We start from the raw sequence: 7,585 nt of genomic DNA, 5'->3' as shown, positions 1-7,585 counted from the left end.
TTGCCCGGCCAGGTACATATCATGATTGAAAGGCAGCAGCACAGACATTCCAGAGAAAAACGATCCAGGCATTTGTGACTTGATGAAGCTGATCAGTAAAAATCAAACTGCTCTTGTTCAGTTATTGAACATTGTTACTTAATCTTCTCAATAACAGCTGTAAAAAAAAACAACTCAAACATGCACACTTTCTTATGGCATGTCAACAATAAAAACAGTTAAGACACATCTTTAGAGATTAGCTTTGAATATTAGCCACAAAAAGGACTGCTGTACAACATTGCTTGTTTTTCCCTTTGTTTGACTCACTGCACTTTGCATTGGGTTGAGCAGGGACCTATATTTAGATAGGTCTATGGGTTGAGTGACCTGTTCGTTATCGTACTTCACAAGTTAGCGATTTCGGACGTTTTGACAGAACCGGCACGGTTGGCCTAGTGGTAAGGCGTCCGCCCCGTGATCGGGAGGTTGTGGGTTCGAACCCCGGCCGGGTCATACCAAAGACTTTAAAATTGGCAATCTAGTGGCTGCTCCGCCTGGCGTCTGACATTATGGGGTTAGTGCTAGGACTGGTTGGTCCGGTGTCAGAATAATGTGACTGGGTGAGACAGGAAGCCTGTGCTGCGACTTCTGTCTTGTGTGTGGCGCACGTTATATGTCAAAGCAGCACCGCCCTGATATGGCCCCTCGTGGTCGGCTGGGCGTTAAGCAAACAAACAAACGTTTTGACAGGCAGAACAAAGCACATTTTAACTTATAAAGAGATACCAACACAATGCAAGTTTACTGCCACTAGCAAGACTGACGCCATATGATCTCAGTCGACAATCTAATCGATTCAAATTATAAGGAAACAGATACAACTCTTATTTCTCGTTTCAACAACTGTGTTCAGTTCCCTGCGCAAGACGTCTGATGCCGATGCATCAACTCCTGCCATCGTGTGACATTCAAACCCAGTGAAGACGCTGATTGAAGCGACTGGAGTGATCCTCCCTGCGTTCCAAAATTAGGCTACAACTGTTGTTTTTCATGTGGATTCCCAGTCCGAGTTTATGAATCGCTTAACCTCGTGACTCCTACATTTAGTGCATGCGCAGTAATTCACCCCGTATGTCACTGCTGTTAAGCAGTAAATCCGATTAGCGAACGTGCAATAAATAATTAATGTACGTGCATAAAATAATAGTATTTGTTACGCGCGTGAAAAATAATTAACGCACGAGCATTACTTATTTAGTGCACGGGCACAGGTTATGAATCAAACGGCTTTCCATCGATAACTGCGGGCGAATGCATAACAGAAGCAGGTGTGCCGAGACAACTAAGTTCTAAGGTCTCGGCAGAATCACATCTGCATTGCGTCTGCCACCCGCCAGAAATTATTGTGTAAATTCTGGAAACGTGCGGCGTCTGTGAAGAGGCCATGATGTAAATGTTATGTACGATGGTGCTGTCTTTCTTTACGGGGCTCTTGCGGTGTGCGCATGCGCCTGCACGTGCGTCGGCTGAAATCATCGCCAGGACCGTTTTAATACAGGCATAGGCCTACTGCAGTTTGATCGTGGGGGGGGGGGGGGGTTCTTGACTGATTCTTTGTCTATTTCTCCTTTTGTGTGTGTGCATGTTCTTCATCTCTCCTTTTCTCTCTCTCTCTACTTCTTTCTTCTATCTCATTGTCTTTTCAAAGCCCAATTTTTCAGATGTATTATTTTGCAATTTGATGTCACATTTCATGCCCTCTCCTCAAATACACCCGAAAGCTTTGACTTGTAGAAGCAAAGAAATGTGACATCAAACTGCAAAATGATACATCTGGGAAACTTGGGCCTTGAAAAGACAATGTGATAGAAGAAAGAAGTAGAAAGAGTAAGATACCACGGCACGAATTGTCTTCATGTCTTGAAACGCACGCATTAAGCAGTATTCAAATGGACGTTCTTCCGCCGAATTTGAACATCCTTTAAGGTTAAAAGATTCATGTCGAAACAAATCCAGATAAAAATATGGAGGGCAATTGTAAACAGTCTTCCAAGCGACTCGGGACGGAAGGAGTTGCAAAGCAGTCAAACTGCAAGGACTGAATGCAATTCCATTTACAATCGAAAAGTATTACCGCTTTAAAAACAAGTCGTAAGCAAAACGTCCAACAGTTGGCAAGAAGTCAGACAAGGCTCAGCATAGATTACATATCGCCATACGTACACAAATCCTGCCTTGTGCGTAACCCGATAGTGGTAAAACAACTGAACGGGCATGTGGATGATGTTAAAGGCACAGTGCGCGCCTCCCGTAAACCATCACAGATACTGTCAGGCTTTTACACACAGTACAAACACCCTTCCATTTGAACGCTCACTAAACGGGAACATCCTAGGTGCCCTACGTAAAGAGCGAGCAATTTTCAAAGAATTTATTTTTGCGTGGTTTATCTTAACCCTGAGCCATCGTGAACCCGTGTGATCAAGTTTCCCTTTTTCACAATGTAGTCGTCAGTTAGTAATTTGAATGCGACTCGCTGTGAGCTTATCTGCAATAACCTCTGACAATGCACGAAACAAACGGCTGTGGTTCACAAGAACTCTAGCGATGGCTTTTGACTGTTCAGAGGAACTGGCGATAGGTATAAACCGTCGTCTGCTACGAGAACCACGACCTTGCGTGACCCTGCTTCCGGGCTTTTCTTTTTTCAAAATGTCAAAACTTCGAATTGTACTGATCTTGTCTTGATGAAAAAATAATTCTTTTATGATTTAAGAATGTTTGTGTAACAAGCTGTCAATTTATTATTTAGATTTTAAAAGTTAGGCCTGGCGCCAAAACGCACCACGGTCCGATTGTCTCTGACACAATCCGCAAAATTAATTCTTTGAAAATTGCTCGCTCTTTACGTAGGGCACCTAGGATGTTCCCGTTTGGTGAGCGTTCAAATGGAAGGGTGTTTGTACTGTGTGTAAAAGCCTGACAGTAGCTGTGATGGTTTACGGGAGCCTTACTGTGCCTTTAACTGTATGTGCGTGATTAGAAAGTAATATTTTTCGAGAAGATGGCGAAGACAAACAATTGTCTTCCGAGAATAGAACAAGAAGAGAATGACACTTGCGCAAACGCTTTATACTAATGAGGCATAATGAAAGATGCAGGTGTTAACTCCCTTCGCAGTCTGACTGAGGCACTCAAACATCTGTCAGTTGAAAGCATGTTGTATAGACTTAACTACAGTTGGCAGCTTTTTAATTTTTTAAAATTTTTTACAGCCAGTGTGCATGCGTGAGTGCAGAAAATGCAATAAGCTTAAAACAACATTTCCCAGGATTTCCATGCCTTTGATCGAAAACCTGGGTTGCTTTCCAAAAGCGAAGCCATTCTCCAGTTCTCTTCGCAGCGGTGGCTCAAACGCCTGGGTAAGAGATTACTCTATTTTTGTTAAATGGACATATATATGTTACAGTTAATCTGTGAAACCAGGGAATACGTGTATTAACTAAACTATTTTAGGTAATACATGAATTAACTGTTTTTTTCCGTCAGTTAATTCATGTATTACCTAGTTAATACACGTATTCCCTGGTTTCACAGATTAACTGTAACATATATACTTGTAAGTAGAAAAAGAGTGTCGATTCTGTAACCCGAATACGATATTTGATGGGCGATGTTTCGTTTCTGTTAGCTGAGTAGAGTAGCTATAACAAAACTTGCTAACGGTTGTTGCGATGTTATGTCCGAGATAAAAATTCTTTATAGCATCATGTGCGCAAATAAAACAGAAGACAAAATACGCACTTTGGCTTCGAGTCAATTAGCTTGTGTCATTTCATTTCTTCTTCAGTTCGCTTGCAAGGGAAATACATTTAATTACAAGAGCCATATTCAGGTAGTTTACAGTTATGTTTTCGCTCGCGACTTGCGGCGAAGCTGCATGTGTGCGTGTGTGTGTGTGTGTGTGTGTGTGTGTGTGTGTGTTTGTGTGTGTGTGTGAGTGTGCGTGTGGGTATGTGTGTGTGTGTGTGTGTGCGTGTGTGTGCGTGTGTGTATGCGCTTGTGTGTGTGTGTGTGTGTGTGTGCGTGTGTGTATGCGCTTGTGTGTGCGTGTGTGTGCGTGTGTGTGTGTGTGTGCGTGCGTGCGTGTGTGTGTGTGTGTGTGTGTGTGTGTGTGTGTGTGCGTGTGTGTATGCGCTTGTGTGTGTGTGTGTGTGTGTGTGTGTGTGTGTGTGTGTGTGTGTGTGTGTGTAAATGCGTGCTTGCTGCACGTGCGTTCTTCTGTGCGTCTTTCTGGTTGGCTGGCCTAAGCTGTTTCGTTTATTTTCTTTCTCGTTTTCTGCACAAGTGGAAAAGCCATTGAAGTGAAGTTTACGGATAACGGAAGTTTTATAAATTCATTTGCACTGAGAATTGCAGCAAATGCCTCAGAGAGTTTGGATTTTCAGTGCAAAAGGGTGTGTCAAACATGTTTTTATTAGGGGAGTGGGGGGGGGGGGGGTGTGTGTGTGTGAGGGGGGGGTGGGGGGTGGGGGGGGGGGGGGAGGGGAGCAGCATTTTCAAACGATTTAAATTGAGCTTCGAGAGTTTCAACAAAAACAAAACCAAGATTGATCGTTGCTGGATCTTGCGCACCCACTGTCGCACCTGTTTTCCTCGTACATTTCCAGTGTGCATGACTGTAATGAGTTCACGCAATGAAAACATTAAAAACAAACGATATTTTTGCGTCAGATAGAGGTTGTTGTTGCTGCGGTACCACTGAAGAAGGTATTCTACAGCACCCATCTGCACTTTTTCTTGCTGCCGTTCTTATTGTGGTTCACGTAGCTGTTATAGTTATGTGGATGATGGTATCTTTTGCTATACTGTGAAAACTGACGAAAAGAAAAGATGCGCGGGGGTCTTCTAAAGTGAGCAGGTCTGAGATGCACGAGAAAGTTACCAACCGGGTGGGAGCGAGCTGCGGTAGAAGTACAAACAAGCCTCAATTTCAACCAATCCGACCCGGTGGCTGACTCCCACTCGGTTGATACCTTTCTCGTGCATATCAGCCCAGGAAGCTTGACAAACCCACCACAAAAAACAAACAAAAAACTTAGAAGCATGCAACCAAACAAACTATCAAAACTATAATAACCACGCTAACAAAGATTCAGGTATGCACACAGATGACAGTGTTTGACGGCCGGGCAGTCTGAATTTAGAACAAGTCGCGTGAAGCGATATAAAAACATTTAGTCAAGCTGTCGGCATCAGAGTAACAGATAAACACAATAAACAGTTATCGCCGAGACTATATTTAAGATAGTCTCGACTAATCACACCACAAAATAGAGACGGCTCACGCTCGTCTCCGGGTAGCGTGGAAACGCAGTACTTACTTTACCTATTTTCTGTCATTCGGAGCACAGTTTTAGAGTAAACAAGACATATGTATATATTTTTGAATTCAGCAGGAATAGAGGAATACGATGCAATCATTTTTAAATCTGTTAGTGAAAATTCGATTTTAATGACAACTTTAATGAGCAAACTAATTAACTAGTTTTTAAGCCTCCAAGCTGAAATGCAATACCGTAGTCCGGGCTTCGTCGAAGATTACTTCACCAAAATTTCAACCAATTTGGTTCAAAAATGAGGGCGTGACAGTGCTGCCTCAACTTTCACAAAAAGCCGGATATGACGTCATCAAGGACATTAATCGAAAAAAAGGAAAAAAAAGTCTGAGGATATTATACCCACAAACTCTCATGTGAAATTTCATGAAGATTGGTCCAGTAGGTTTCTCTGAATCGCTCTACACACACACACACACACACACACACACACACACACACACACACACACACACACACACATACATACATACACCACCCTCGTCTCGATTCCCCCCGTCTATGTTAAAACATTTAGTCAAAACTTGACTAAATGTAAAAACTAGACCTGAAATTATCACAAAATAAAGAGAAAGAAATGGGAAAGGGATGGGGGTGGGGGTGGGTGGATGGGAGGGGGGTATATGTATATCACACACAAAGTGAGCTGATTGTAACGCAAAGAAAGTCCCACAGACAGAGGCTAAGCTTTAAAAGATCCTTTCAGCTTCACAGAGGGTAGCCGATTGTGAGTCACTGAGACAGTATGTTTTCCACCTGATGAGATTTATGTAACTTCAAAGACAAGAAACTCGGTCACAGACGCTGCACAGTGACTAAGATTAGGAGCTGAACGACAGGAATAAACCAGAACATCAGACGCTAAGGAAGTTCCGCCTTGAAACAAATCCTCTTCTGCAGGCTATCACCGCTTATCAGCATCATCCGTCCCCGCCAAACTGGTCCGATCAGGGGAGATAAAACAAAAGGAGTTTGATATTGAGATAAAAGAAACACGAACAAATTGAGAAAAACAGATGTTGTAAGGTGTGAGATGAAGTAAGAGGCAGCTCGCTCTCCTATCTCCCATAGTGTTTGGAGTAGGCCTTGCAAGGGGCCTGGAGATTACGTGTATATAAATACTGCGATTGGAAAGTAGTTAAAGTACAGACTTAGAGGGAGAGAGAGAGAGAGAGAGAGAGAGAGAGAGAGAGAGAGAGAGAGAGAGAGAGAGAGAGAGAGAGAGAGAGAGAGAGAGAGAGAGAGAGAGAGAGAGAGAGAGAGAGATTTGGTCGACAAACAGTACTTTCAAGGCACCTCGTCAGGGAAGGCAAAAAAACGACATTTGGAACAGGAGAAAGAGAAACAAAAAATCCACCCCGGTTAATAAAGCTGACCGTCATCATCCTCATGACCATCCTCTGAATGGTCAGATACAAGTCGCTTTTGAAATGGAGAATTTGGCAGCGACTCAAATGTTGCTGCTGCTTCTTTAACCATATGTAATGACGATGATCGAGATTGGGATAATGATGATGACGTCGTGAATTTCACGGGGGTGAAGACTAAAGAGAATGAAACAATCCAGCCCATGCCAGTGGCAGTCCGATACAGACGATAAACCTTCAAACCTGAGCTAAAAATAACGCCAAAGATGCTTCATAGACACACTGGCACACAAACTTCCTGGGGTGGTACAAAGGGAGGGCATCAGATATTACGGAAGGGAGATCACTATCAAAGCACGGCGATATGGTTGTTGATTGGTCGCTCCCAGCAACAGGTACTGGCACAAGACCAACGGTGGCGCCGGATTGAAATGACATCGGACACCATCGCGAGATTCGTGATATTCTCCCCGCAGTCGCCTTGACTTTGGCAGGCAGCCTGATGCGTGGATATGGATATTTTGGCGCTGGAAACAATGACGTCCTTTCCGTTGTAAAAATAATAATGGCGACGGAAAATGGGCGTTTAAGAAAAACAGGCAGGTAGCCATTTTGGATTGTAGCTTCCGAAACACAGTGTCTTTATTCATTTTTTCCCCTGGCTTTCTTCTAACCACTCATTGTCTTCTAACACGCAGAGGACATAATTATGAGGAGAAGGACGAAAAGGTTGTTGTTCTTGTTCCTGCTGCTTCTGCTATTGTCAGTGATGATGATGATGATGATGATGATGATGATGATGATGATGATGATGATGATGATGATTAATTTATACTT

This window comes from Littorina saxatilis, linkage group LG1 (assembly GCF_037325665.1).
Source record: "Littorina saxatilis isolate snail1 linkage group LG1, US_GU_Lsax_2.0, whole genome shotgun sequence".
NCBI lineage: Eukaryota > Metazoa > Mollusca > Gastropoda > Littorinimorpha > Littorinidae > Littorina > Littorina saxatilis.
This window is presented reverse-complemented; position numbering follows the sequence as displayed.